At 40.9% G+C, this 14,463-nt stretch overlaps 1 long non-coding RNA gene across 1 annotated transcript in view; it reads right to left on the bottom strand.

Moving 5' to 3' along the window:
* Window positions 1-14,463, bottom strand: part of LOC149186569 (uncharacterized) — a 122,469-nt gene continuing 108,006 nt past the window's right edge. The window contains exon 3 of the long non-coding RNA XR_016255704.1: window positions 1-297. This is a non-coding gene — a long non-coding RNA (uncharacterized LOC149186569). The remainder of the gene's footprint in view (window positions 298-14,463) is intronic.

Raw genomic sequence — 14,463 nt, forward strand, 5'->3', positions numbered from 1 at the left:
TCAACCATATGAATATAAAGATATCAAATTAAATCTATAATGGACTCCAAAAAATAAAAAGGTTTATAGCCTACAGAAATGTGTAGCATAAAAATTAACATGGTATCAGATAAGATACTCTTATTAATGTTCAATAAATGACGACAAAAGTTAGTGTAACTAAAAGCATACATCCAATATAGGTACAAAGTGGGAGTGCAAAAGCAACTGGTCAACCATTACTGAAATTCATGTGGGTGGTTTGAAGCCTATGGCTGGAGCTTGCATCCCTCATGATGTCCGAGAAGCTGCTGTCATCTGAGACAATACATGCAAGTGCATTATTCTAAGAGAATAAGTTGAACATCCAGTAAATGGCAAGTCGAAGTATAAAATTTGAACTTAAATTAAATTTAGAAAGGCATATTATTTTTTTAGGTTTCAAGGTTTATAATTTTTTTTTAAATATTTCAATGTTTAGAATATTTCAAACAAACATGGAAGAAGAATTCAACAACAGGTGTGGCAGCTCTGCAAACAAGAAACACCCATCAACCCAGGATTCAAAGAAAATAAGAATAGTAGATGACACCTACCATACACGAGTGAACATGGAGATATTTGCAGACTCAAGAGACGTCCACTCGCATAAATAGAACGCTGCAAAGAGGGAGAGACATTCAGCAGTATAGAGCATTGGCAGATTGTAGATGGATACATATACCAGTCCCGTCTTCCAGTCACATGGGCGGAGGCCAGACACCAGTCAAATGCAGTATTTATGGAGATCACACAATACATTTATCTGCAGACCTAAAATCAGACAGCCCATCCTGCTGGGGTTCCCATGTGGCTTGGGAATTTGGCACATTGCCAAGAAATCAAGGGAGTTTGGGCCTTCCTAACATAAGAGCTCAAGGAACTGTTCTTGTTGGAAAATGGATGGTACAAGTAGTGAAGGGGAATGCTCCTTAGCAACTACTGTTTCAGCACCAAGTCCATCAGCCTCTTCACACTCAAGTTATTAAAGGCCCTTTTCTACTGAGACATGATCAGTACCGTTAACACCTTCATGCTTTCAGGTTCAGATGCACTCAAAAGTGTGTTGATTGCATAGAAATTAGTTTCTGGTTTTTTCACATGGCAATTAGAAAGGCCTCTGGATGCCTGGGATCTTGCATCAAGGCCAATTTGTACAATGCCAATCTCCAAGGGGTCAACTTGGTCTCTAGAACATGTTTGCTAGCAAACATATAACCCCAAAAAAAATCACTTCTTTTAAAAGGAATTGTGGAATCATAAGCATCAACAATGGCACAGCGCAATCTAACCAGGCTCAAAAATTAAAGCATCTAGACAAAACTGTTTATGAGGGAGTTTTTCATATGATTCCACAAAGTTGTCTCTTTAAAATGCAATGCCACAGGCAAAGTACAGTCTGCAGGGGCTGCATATGTTGTAGTGGTCAGGCCTTTTACATTCATGTGTAAAGGACATCTATGATCCAGTATGATGCACATCCACCACTGTCAACCACTTGAACAAAAGTTGGGGTTGCAGGATACTGAAGTCCACTGATTGAGGAGGTGCCAATGCATTTGGAAAATTAATCTTCTTTAAAACACCATGTGGGGGGGTGGCTTCTTCTTCATAAAGGGTTCACTGTTAAAGCCATGCTTCATAAACTTGGTGTTGCAAAAGCTGCTTGCACGCTCTGTTGTAAGAATGAAAACAGTTGAGCATGTTTATTGGAGATGCAAGTCTGCACAGACCTTTTGGCATGGTTTCAGACTGAATTTTACATCCTCTTGAGTCTTTATTGCCCTGCTCTCATGGAAAGATCCTTTCCTGGTTGACAATTGGATGATTAGTTATAGCTGTGAATCGTTATAGTACATAATTCAGTTAACTGCAATTGGTTTTACAATTAAACATCTGTGTAAAAGTACTTTTAATGAGGAATCATCTTCCCTTGCCTAGGGGAATTGGGGCTCTTTAAGCAGGAAATCTTTATGATTGTTAAAGTTGAACTTGATCTTGATCTTCCATAAAATGCTGAGTCCCTTGCTATCAGGGTACAGGCTCATATGCTTGCTTTTTTGTCATTTTTAGGGCAGGAATTTTCCAGTACTCTTGTTCTTTGTTTGATGTAACTCTCTGTTTCAAGATGTAATTATTTGTTCTATGAAATAATGTATGAGCATTTCCTTTTAAAAAAACAGCAGACACCCAGTGTTCAGGAAGCAAATGCTGTGCATACAGCCTGTGACATCAAGACTGAACAGATGCTCATCTCAAATATGACATTGAATAGCAGAGGCAGCAATAGGGATTGCATATAGAACAGCATCCAGTCTATGTTTTCTATAACATCAAAGCCTGAAACTGTATGCAATGACGTACTTTTCTGATATTAGAAAAAAGAAAAATGCAGAACCACAGATATGCCTTTGCCCAGACATGAAACCTGTTGATTTGTGGTAGCATCGAATGTGCTCTAGCCATGAAAATTGGTGGAGAGGCTAAGGCACATAAGATCTCCAAGACCCAAAAATCGTTTGGGGAAATTCCACCCGGTTGAACAAATATTAAAAATTTCAATATTTTTAATGGGGTTCTTAAGTCTAAACTTAGGAAAATAAAAATATTAATGGGTATTAATATAAAACTGGGTGAAAATGTTCTAAATGACATGGATCAAGCCAAATCTAATATTAACCGTTGATTAGGGACTTAATCTCGGCTGTTGAAGACTCAACAAGAAAAGTATAAGAGGAGGCTTGAGGGTCAATTGGAGACACACCAAGATTGATCAATCAGTTCGATTTTCTGGAGCGGGGTCTGCTAAGAAAGTGGTTTGTTGCAGTGAGGGGTAGTTCGGCACAAGAGCAAGGATACATAGCAGAGAGGCAGAGATAGTGCCAGAGAGACAGCACGGAGCCTGGGAAGGCTAACGCAGAGGCTGAGGAGGCCAACGTGGGTGATGAAAAGGGCCAGAGGGCTAACTCAGAGAGCCTAGAGGCTGACGCAGAGGCATCAGTACCTACGCAAAGGCTTAGCAGAGATGAAGAAAGGCCTAGAGGCAACACTAGAGATTTTCATGTGGCAGACTAGAGCTGAGAGGGTGACGCAGTCCCTAGCAGAGTGACGCAGAGCAGTGGAGAAATTTGGAGCAGCTTTCATTGTCTAGCTAAGGAGCTGTCGTAGTTACTATGGGATCGATCATCCGGTGACTGATCAGCCTGCATATCTATCTCCGAGGAGAGGTACTTTTGTCGAAGGTATTCTCTGTTGGGTGAGCCATTTCTAGCACCCTAGTTGTATTCAGAAACTGCATAATAATAAAACCTTCATATCTGCTGCACCTGTTTTCCCACATTGGGTTTTTCCGGTGACAATTGTCCAAAAATAACGGTGTCCCTTGTGTGATTGTCTCAGTTATTTCAGTTGCTGATCTGTATATGTGTTAAGGTTGCATTTGGATTATTTTCAGTATTTGTATTTATAAATAACTTGTTAATGAAAAGAAGAAGTAGGAGAAAATAAACCAGATAATGCAGTAGGGTTTTCTGACGTGTCAGACTTAGAAATTTCAACATGGTATCAAAGGATTGCAGATCACAGGAGAACTAAAGGCACCAACAGTAATATGAAGAATTTGCAACAGTGGAAATTGTCCCGAGAGATGTTGTTCCAGAGCAAAAGTAGCAGAGAAGAAGTGACGCAGAGGGCATGTGTCATCATTTCAAGCCAGGAGGAGGGTCAGTGCAGAGGCATAGAGAGGCAAATCAAACCTACACAGTGCGTAGTCATCTTTCTCAGCCAAAAAGGATCGACGTTGTGGCCAGGAGGAGTAGATTCTGACATTGTTGGGATTGCGCAAAGCCTGAAAGGCTCAGTTTCTCCAGTTGTCAGGGCTTGCGGAGCTGTGGGTAGATTGTGATTGAGAAGCTGGTGGGGTGCTGGTTCTGTCAAAACAGAACAGTACCTAAGGAGACAAAACCAAGGTTGAGGGAGTCGCTACCTTGATGGATTTCTAGCCAAGAAATCCAGATTCGAGTTGCAGTTGCAAGGAGGATTGGAGAAGAGTGGTTCAACAACTGGCCAGAGGATTTCCAGGAGGGAAATCAGGACTTAGAGGGAGATTTCCAGGAGGGAAGTCGAATCTCAGAGGGAGTCTAGAAGAGGAGCTGAAATGGCAGTGAACAGACTGAGGGATTAGGACAGGTTGGACGGGGCTTCCAACTTTGTCATTTGGAAGGCCAGGATCCTGGCAATCCTAGATCAACATCGCATCAAAGACTTTGCCTTCAGAGTCGTGGCTATCCCAATTGACCCAGCTGAGAATGACAAGTATGAGGATGCAATGGCGAGGGCGAAGTGCATGATCCTAGACAGGGTCAAAGATCATGTCATACCACATATCGCTGAAAAGAACACAGCAAAGGAGATGCGGGATACTTTGACGACCTTGTATAAGGGCACTTCCGTGCAGCGGAAGATGCTATTGGAAAATCGGTTGCGGTTGTATCAGATGAAGAAGGGAGAGCAGATAGATCCTTTCCTTCTCAGGTTGCAGGAAATTCATAACCAGCTTACTTCCGTGGGGTCTACACCGGATCCAGAATTTATGGTCAGGACTGCCCTGAATGCAGTCTCCGAGGAGTGGGAGGCATTTGTCCAAAGTATTTTGGGTAGAGCTACTCTTCCAAGTTGGGAGGAGATGTGGGCAACTCTTCGCCAAAAAGAGATCAAGAGGATGACCAAGGTGGGAGTAGTAGCAAGGGAAGTCGAATCAAGAAATAGGAGGAGAAGGATGCGGCTCTAGCATCTGCGGGACAACAAGGGAAGAGGAAGAAGAAGGACATCTCCAAGGTGAAGTGCTTCAATGTGGGGAGCTGGGACATTATGCATCCTAGTGTGCCAAGAAGAAAAACAAGGGAGAGGAATCTGATTCTAAGGCAGCTCCAGCTAAGGCGGAGAAAGAGGTCGAGATTGATGACAACAGTGCCATGAGCGCTCATGCACCTCTAGAGAAGAGGTGCGGAGACATCGGGTTGTAGTCAGGAGGACTACAAACTACGGGCAGGATCCTTGAGGTGCCCAAACTCTTGGATCATATCCAGCTATAGGAGCCCTTAACGACAGTAGCAAAATGACAGGGGTCAGGTGGAGCAAAGTGTAGTGGAGCAGCAAGGCAGTGCTTGGGTGCAGAAATCTGAGGCAACGCAGTGGAGGTTGCAGCAGTGCGAGAGGCACAGAGGTGTATGCAGCAGCACAGTGGCAGCAGAGGGAGCACAAAATAGCAGCAGAGGCAGCTTCAGTTTCACGAGGCTTCCAGACTGACTGGGATGTCAATATTTGGGAGAAGTCAGTTACCTACTTCTCGGTAACTGAGTTGCAGTGCAGCAGTTAGCAGTGGTAGTGCTAGGGGCAGCATGGGCAGCATATTGAGAGGGAGTTGCAGTACAAATGTAGCAGTGGCAGTGTCATGGGCAGTAGTACAGGGAGTAGCAATGTAGGGGATGTGAGGCAACAAGCCAAGCATTGGCACAGGTACCGGTGCGGAGGATCAGTGTGATGTTTCAATGGTGAAACATTTTTAGAGCACATTCCTTGCTAAGAGGGAGTGTTGATTTGTGGTAGCATCGGATGTGCTCTAGCCATGAAAATTGATGGAGAGGCTAAGGCACATAAGATCTCCAAGATCCAAAAATCGTTTAGGGAAATCCCACCCGATTGGAGAGATATTAAAATAATTAATATTTTTAATGGGGTTCCTAAATCGAAACTTAGGCAAATTAAAATATTAATGGGTATTAATATAAAACTGGGTGAGAATGTTCTAAATGACATGGATCAAGCCAAATCTAATCTTAGCCATTGATTAGGGACTCAATCTCGGTCGTTGAAGACTCAACAAGAAAAGTGTAAGAGGAGGCTTGAGGGTCAGTTGGAGACACACCAAGATTGGTCAATTAGTTCGATTTTCTGGAGCAGGGTTTGCTGAGAGAATTGAACAAGTGATCTATTGCAGCAAGGGGCAGTTTGGCACAAAGCCGAGAATACATAGCAGAGAGGCAGAGATAGTGTCAAAGAGACAGTGCAGAGCCTGGGAAGGTTGATGCAGAGGCAATTGGGACTTACACAGAGGCTGAGGAGGCTAGTGTGGGTGACCCAAAGGGCCAGAGGGCTGACGCAGAGAGCCTAGAGGTTGACATAGAGGCTACCAGAGTTGACGCAGGCCCTAGAGGCAGCGCTAGAGATTTTCGTGGGGTAGACTGGAGCTGAGAGGGTGATGCAGTCCCTAGCAGAGTGACGCAGAGCAATGGAGAAGCTTGGAGCAGCTTTCGCTGTCTAGCTAAGGGGCTGTCGTAGTTGTGGGATCGATCATTCGGTGACTAATTAGCCGGAGTATCTGTCTCCGAGGAGAGGTACTTCTGTCGAGGGCATTCTCTGTTGGGTGAGCCATTTCTAGCACCCTAGTTGTATTCAAAAACTGCATAATAATAAAACACTCATATCTGTTGCACCGGTTTTCCTGCATTAGGTTTATCTGGGGACAATTGTCCAAAAATAACGGTGTCCCTTGTGTGATTGTCTCAGTTATTTCAGTTGTTGATCTGTATCTGTGTTAAAGTTGCATTTGTGTTTATTTTCGGTATTTGTATTTATAAATAACTTGTTAATGAAAAGAACAAATAGGAGAAAATAAACCAGATAATGCAATAGGGATTTTTGATGTGTTAGACTTAGAAATTTCAACAAAACCAAGAGCGCATATTCTAATGATGACCTTTTTGACAGATGCATGTTGCAGCCAAGATCTCAGACCCACTTTAGTGCAGAGAAAAACATTGCTGACTAGACATGTAGAACCCACAACCTATCAAGACAACTAGAAGATGCCATATACAGCAAAAAGTGGTTGATGCTCAGAGCAAATACACTGGCAAAAAGAGTGCATCAAAGAGTGACCACCCAAATATTTGAAGATGTGGCAGCATCACACAAACCCTGCAAACACTCTCCATGGAGGAAAAAGGAAGTCAGACTGAACACCCAATGATATAGATGCAATTATTGTGGCAGCACTACTATTAGCTTGGCAAGTAGGTAGACCTGGGGGGGATTTATTTTGCCTTTTCTGGAGTTTCTTCATAAAACAGATGGCAGAAATACACTACAATTTTTTTAATGGAGAGACCTATGCTAGAAAAGTTCAAAGGAAGATGACTTTTTTTGCAGATGCCTACTGCAGCCAAGATCTCAGACTCGCATTAAAGCAATGTTCCACCAAGTTTCCAAGACGGAGGAACATGGAAGCGCAGAGATGAACATGGGGGAAAATGTGGGAGAACCTTCAAATTTGAGGAAATTCAGGGGGAAAGGGGAACGCCGTAGTCCCTAGCATTCGGGTCCCCATCTATAAATATTTAAAAATAAAATTAATAATGATAAAATCCCAACAATAACAATTTATCCCATGCAAATTCACAAGTGTGAAATGCAAATACTAAAAAGTATACAGTAAAGCAGTAGTAAATTAAAAATTTTAAATAATATAAACATGATTCAGATTTAGATTCAGTAATGAAATACTTTGATTCATAAACCATAAATGAAACAGGAATGGTAAATTATTGATACATTGATTTAAATTCATCATTATATAATCTAATTAGTATGGTGGATACTAAAGTCTGAAAATATCAAATTGAAATTACTTAAAAATAGTAAAGAGTGACAAGTCAAAGACTCATCCTGAAGTCATCAATATTTAGAGTCGAGACTCAAAAGTTAAAACTAATAAATAACTATGAACATTGAAAATAAAATGAGCATCAAGGAGTGGAACTGAATAAAAGGTAAATAAATGTGAAAGTGAGGTAGGTTTTTTTTATATATTGATTTTTTTGCTTTTATTTTTTCATTTTTTAAGCCTTTATAGGCAAAATATTGGGGGTGATGCCCAAAAGCACCCATATCCTAGTGGAGACACCTAGAAGTCCCCCCTTTTTGGGGAAACACATTCCCTAAACTAAGGAAACATTTCCCCATGTTTCTCCAAAAGGGAGATGTGGGGAAACATTTCCCCAAGCATCCCCTATCCTGGTAGTGTGGGGAACACACCTCCCACCCTGGGGGACATGTTGTAACATATTTTGGCACACCTAAAAAATTTTAATTTTCGGTGAAAAATTGTCAAGTGAGAGATATATTATGCTTTTGAAAGATTTAATTTTCTTTTATATATTAATTTTTATTTAAAATATATTATTTTTATAAAAGTATAGTTATATATGTTTTTTGAAAATATTTATTTTAAAATTAAAATTATATTATAAAAGATTTTTTTTATTTGCCCAAGTCAAAGTTAGAACATAAGGGTAATGACCGGGCATTTTTTAACGGTGATGAGAGCAACATGCAAAATCAAAGGCACATATTTAATTTCGAACCCCCTCAAGCTTTTCGACATTTAATGGGGGGGGAGGGGGGTGCGAAATAAATTGTTTTAAAAAATTGCTTCATCCACGTGGCATCATCTAGAGCATTTCGGCCCTCCCAGCTACAAAACCCTTTACCAGCAAGAGACCCCTCCGAAATCCTGCTCATGGTTTTCAATGACAGCGCAGCAAACAGAGGATTTTCCAGACAAAAAAACTCGGCAAGTTGTTGATGGCCTTCCAGTTTTTTAGGCCCTTCTTCTCCATTGATGTTTCAGCTCAGACATGTCCTCATCGAACATGCATTGAAGCAGTGAACACCAGATCACCTAACCATATAATTGCATTCGTAGAAGCTACGGTGGGGGGGGGGGGTGCGAAATAAATTGATTTAAAAAACTGCTTCATCCACGTGGCATCATCTGGAGCATTTCGGCCCTCCGAGCTACAAAACCCTTTACCAGCAAGAGACCCCTCCGAAATCCTGCTCATGGTTTTCAATGACAGCGCAACAAACAGAGGATTTTCCAGACAAAGAACTCGGCAAGTTGTTGATGGCCTTCCAGTTTTTTAGGCCCTTCTTTTCCATTGATGTTTCAGCTCAAACATGTCCTCATCGAACATGCATTGAAGCAGTGAACACCAGATCACCTAACCATATAATTGCATTCGTGGAAGCTACAGAATTATTTTTCAAGATCCGAAGTATGCCCAGGCATTCATCCTCAAAGCCAGTGCCTATTTTCTTCTTCTTCTCGTCATGGCTGACCATTGATGTGTTATATGAGGACAGAAAATAGATTTGATGGTTAAAGAAATTTTTACCATACACTTCATTTAAAAACGTAGTATCTTCGGTAGGTGATTTTCGGGCTCATTTTTTGGGCAAACAAAGATGAATTTCTCAATTCCGAGACGTGGGTTTTTTGCAGGATGGTCCCATTTTAGTTAAGCGTGGAATATTCTGCGGAAATGGTGATCAAATAGAGATATTTTGCTAGTTTTTTGTAAGGCATATGTTCAATGCCGTTTTCTGCAAAAATATATGCCATGTTTGCTCTGTGTAATCACCTTTGCAGGCTTGATAAGGAGATGAAGGATGATTTCTCCGGAGCAGGTGTCAAATCTATTTGCACTGAAGCAGGGTTACTTTCTTTAAGAGAAAGTTGTATGGAGCTAGCCGTGCTCTGGATGTTCTAGATTTCAGTCCTGTAAATGAAAAGCCCATCGTACCCTGTTAGAGTTGTTAAATCAACTGATGCAAGAGGCGATGTTAAGGTCACCTTTACTTTCAGTCCAATAGCAAGGCAAAGAAGGGGATTCAATGGTCAAAGAAAGTTTTTATTTGCATCTCATTTAAAATTTTCGCAGGGTTTTCAGACAGTGAAATTTGACTGCAGATTCTGGACAAACGATGGCAAATTTCAAAAATCTGGAACATGGGTTTTGTGCAGAATCATGTTAATTAAGGGGATCACGGGAATTATTTCCAAATTCTTAACAGTTAGGGATATTTCGAAGATTCTTTGAAGGGTACACACCCATATTTCCTCATAAATCCATTTAAATGAATTCCATGTAGGTACATGTCACAATACATCCCTATTGCATCAGAACCATATAGTATGATCATGGCAGATCAATAATCTTATTTAACACAACATATCGATCATCAAAATAATGTAAGATTAGATTTTCCTCTGCGCCTTGATATGAACAAGACAACTTTTGGGTAAGGTTATCAGAAAAATATGGGGTTATTTTGATGTAATTTTCTGTTCTTAGCTTCCAAATTTTCAGAAGTGCAGAGTGCCATAGTTGGAAATCATGTTGCTCTCAGTTTGAACTTCTTACATTCTACACAGTATTTCCAGAAGAAAGATTAGCAACAAATTATAAGGTTTCACTTTCATCGCACCAAAGTGGATAATCATGGAACCATGGAGAAATAGCATGTTAAATCTGGAGCATGAGAAGCTCTTGAAAGAAAGGAAGATACCAAAATTGTAATTTTTATAATGCAGACAGATGTTCTTCAAATACATTAAAAGAACATGGTACATGAAATGCTCTCATGAGATCTCACCAAAGTTAACTGCCCGAAAGAAACAAGAGTGATAAAATTGTTGTTATTTAAAGGAACGTGAGCACAAAATCTAAGGTTTTGGCACTCCTGGAAGCATTGAAGATGATTCTGCTGTTGATATTATTGAAAATATTTTATGTTTTCAAGCTATCATCCTAAATGAATGTGTTTAAAGGAAACCTAAAGAAACAACAGGGAGACATTGCAGGTGCAACATCAAAGTATAGCGAGACATTGGCCTTATGTCCTGTGAAAATGCCGAAAAGAAAAAGAAAAAGTATTGTGCGACAGCTGGTGTTTAGGTGGGAAAATTGACTCAAACAGTTCAACAAATGAAGGCAGAATATCAACACTAGTGAACCAACTCCAGATTTCAAGCCAAGAAACTTGCAACAGTTCCAGATTTCCGGCAACTAATTAAGAGATATTATTTATTTTTAGTATATTCAGGATTTTATTCCTGAAAATTTGTAACAGTTTATCATTTTGTATTTCTATATATATTTGATGAATTGTAATAAGAAAGGTGTGGGCTTTTGATGCCAAGACTCTTCACTCTGTAATAAAGCTTCTGTTGTAGTATTTCTAATGAAAGCCTTACGGCTCTAGTTTTGACAGAATTTTGTGCTTCGAGTATGTTTTTCCAGTTTTTCATATCTTATTTCTACACATGATAAAAGTGTTTATAGGAAGGTCTGAAAAATCATTATTTTTAAAAAGAGCTTTGTTTATTGGACTGTTTGTTCATCATAACTCCTCTTTAACTGGTTTTGATTTGAGCTTTCTGACAGCCATTAAAAGAGATTAACTTATTAGACTATTTGTCTGAAATAGCTCCTCTTAGAATTGGTTTCAGTCTGGCCTTTTGTTTCCTTTTAAATCTGTTTTGTTGGGCTGTAGAAATCTTCTACACGCATCCAAATCTTCCTAGTCGTTAAGTAATCAGTCTGGCTACACAATTATTAGGAATCTCCTTACATTCTTCGGTCAAATTCCTATCCAAATCAAGTCGTTCTGTCAGGCTAGAAGCTAACACTTTCAAAGGGAAACCTGTGAGAGAGCCTTTAAATCATAAATAGGAATTGTCATTGATTGTCTACCACCCCCAAGTAAAACCATAAATCTAGCCATCGTACTTCAAAGGTTGTTGTTCAGTGATGGGTGAACAACATTAAATAAAGCCTCGTAACAACTGAGGGAGCCGCCTTTGGTTCAAGGGCCAACTTGAACCTAAAGGGTAGTTGAGTTGGTTTCTTGGCGTAGTTTTTGCAGCCAAGGACTGCCTACGGGAAACAAGTACAACAGGACAAATCCCCATTGAACATTGTTAAAGCACAAAAGAACACTGTAGAGTAGGCATACAAAACCCACAACTTGGAGAGAAACAACAAGAAGAAGCCATACGCAGCAACAAGTGAATGATACATATTGCCACAAAATCTAGCAAGCTTTGCAATACGGTTCAAGAGGTGAGGACCAGACTCTATAGCAAGAACAAGGAGATTGCCACTATCACCTCAACAATCTTCCTCCTGTTGTTTCGTGGAGTTTCACCACAAAGGAGGCTTCCCTATATTCACCTATAAGGATAATCTAGTTATAAGGCTCCAAGTGTTGCAAATAAACTAGGTAAAGACACCTTATGTTGGACGAGGGGCAATGTATCAAGCACCTAGACTAGATAAAGACCTCTACACACTAGTGTCTATTGATATGTAATGCTAAAAGAATACCTAGACACGTAGAAGTCAAGGAATGAGTTTAGATCAACAAAGAAATAATGTAAACCCTCAAATAGGCTTCAAGTTGGAGATTGTCTAGGGTTTAGGGTTTCCAAGGCACAAAATTGATTTACGAAAGATGATGCCAGCCCTATTAAGGGAAACTTTACCACAATAAAGGCTTGATTTTGTGTTTAAAAGATATAGGGAAGTAAACCCTTAGTTCTTATCCATAAACATGCATCCACAATAACCCCACAAACAATTCAGCCTTAGAAAAAGCCCTAGCTGGTTTCCTTAAAAAGCTTAGGAGATATAAAAAGAGAGAATATATTTTAGTTTCTGAAGATTTTTTATCAACACAAATTTACTAGTCCCTAATCCTACTGTTGACAGTGTTGGACCCACCAACATTTAGGGGATTTCCCCAGTATGAAGTCCTAACTACACCTCACAGTGTTTGGTGTAGGAGTCCCATCCGATACGATGGCCCGGTTGCCATTATCTTAGAGATTTTCCTTAGCTCTTGTTGTTCAGCACATGAGAGTGTTATGCTTGTAACTTCAAGAAAGCGAGGTGAGTATGCTTGGTGAGTGCGTAATGTAACTTTGTGTCCGGGTTCTCTTACTGTAAAGGAGAAGGTAAAAGTGAGCCTCTAGATGAGAGGTAGTAGTACCACCCAGGGAGAGACATGTGAAAAAAACTAGGGTCTGTCCAACATCCAGTGGAATAGTCCACAGCAGATGCGACAGTCGTTAAAACCAAAGTGTAAGGGAAAACACGTACACCGTCCATTGGAGTAGTCCACATAGGGGGTGCGGTCATTATAACCAAGGAAAACAAGAATGGTCTGTCTAATGTCCGGCAAAGTAGTCCACACAAACAAGACTGCAGTGATAAACAATACAACACATCTTCAACAATGTAAGTACTAAAATAACCTAAGTAGTTCAACTATCTTAGTACAGGTTAAGCAAACATGCATTACAAACGTTTAAAGAATAGTCTTAAAAACAGATACAATACATGCGTGAAAACGTGCTAGCCCGAGACAGACTTCTGAATTAAGCAAAAGTTCCAAGACACATTTGTACACCATACATCACTAGGTCCAATAGTGGGTCATTGGAGCCACTCCTCGCTCCTCAAAGAACAGACTACAGACTCTCAAGGCTATGTGGGAGGAGCCAAGGTGAAAAGTCCCTTGCTAATACAATGAAGGGGTATATATAGCCAAGGGTGATGCTTGACCTTTGTGACTCTTGGACTTCCCTCATGACCGTTCAACTTCCTATGACTTTTCAACTGACGTGACTCTTCAACTTCATATGTGCGTTTCTTGGACTTTCACATTACATTACATTTGATTACAACAAGTATGGCCCATAATAGTGATGTGGCCGAGACAACTCATGACACAACTCGACATGACACTGCTAACGTGTGCTGGCTGACTGTGGTGTCCATGTGGGGCCACTATGTTGCTGAGTGATAGATGTGCTCTCGATGTGTTGTGTCTTCACCTCCACATGGCAAAGTGTTGTGGGTCTTCGATGGTCTTGGTCTTTGCTTGATGGTTCAGAAGCATGCATCCCTTTCTCTTGTTGCTCAATGTGCTTTGTACGTTTGTTCCACTGCAACCGAGTCTTCTAGCATGCGCTTTTTCTTCATCTCGTTCGTTGTCGCGCCATGTTCCATCAATGTACCTATTCCTGCAATTCACTCATGACAAGATGACATCAAATCCAAAAATCTCCTAGTCTAGCACGATGCATTGTTTTTGGTTTCGGGTCCGGGTGACCAAGAGGGAGGACAAGACACTGAAATTGCGCAGAGCACAACTCAAGCCGAGATGAAGGGCTCTGGAGTACTATCAGGAAAAACTGCACAGAGGTCACTGGGAGGCAAAATTGCGTAATCAGGAACAACAGCGATAGCTACAAGGTGGAACCCAGTTGGGCAGAACTGGGCAATTCAGGGGACAAGGCAGGGTGTCTGGGGGAACTGTTGGACAATTCTGCGCAATTTTCAGGGTGAGGACTGAGCGGTCACTCGGGGTCTGGCTACGAATCTGCGCAATTTTCAGGAGGGAGACAGAGTTGCGCAGCAGAAGGCAATGGCAGGAAATTCTATGCAATTTTCCAGAGGAGGGCATGTCGGGTTGCGGGTAGTTGTTGGTCATAACTACGCATTTTTGAGAGATAGTGCAAGACAGGCAACACTGCGC

This window comes from Pinus tabuliformis, chromosome 3_1 (assembly GCF_031772625.1).
Source record: "Pinus tabuliformis cultivar Carrire ecotype Pingquan chromosome 3_1, CPIR1, whole genome shotgun sequence".
NCBI classification, from domain to species: domain Eukaryota; kingdom Viridiplantae; phylum Streptophyta; class Pinopsida; order Pinales; family Pinaceae; genus Pinus; species Pinus tabuliformis.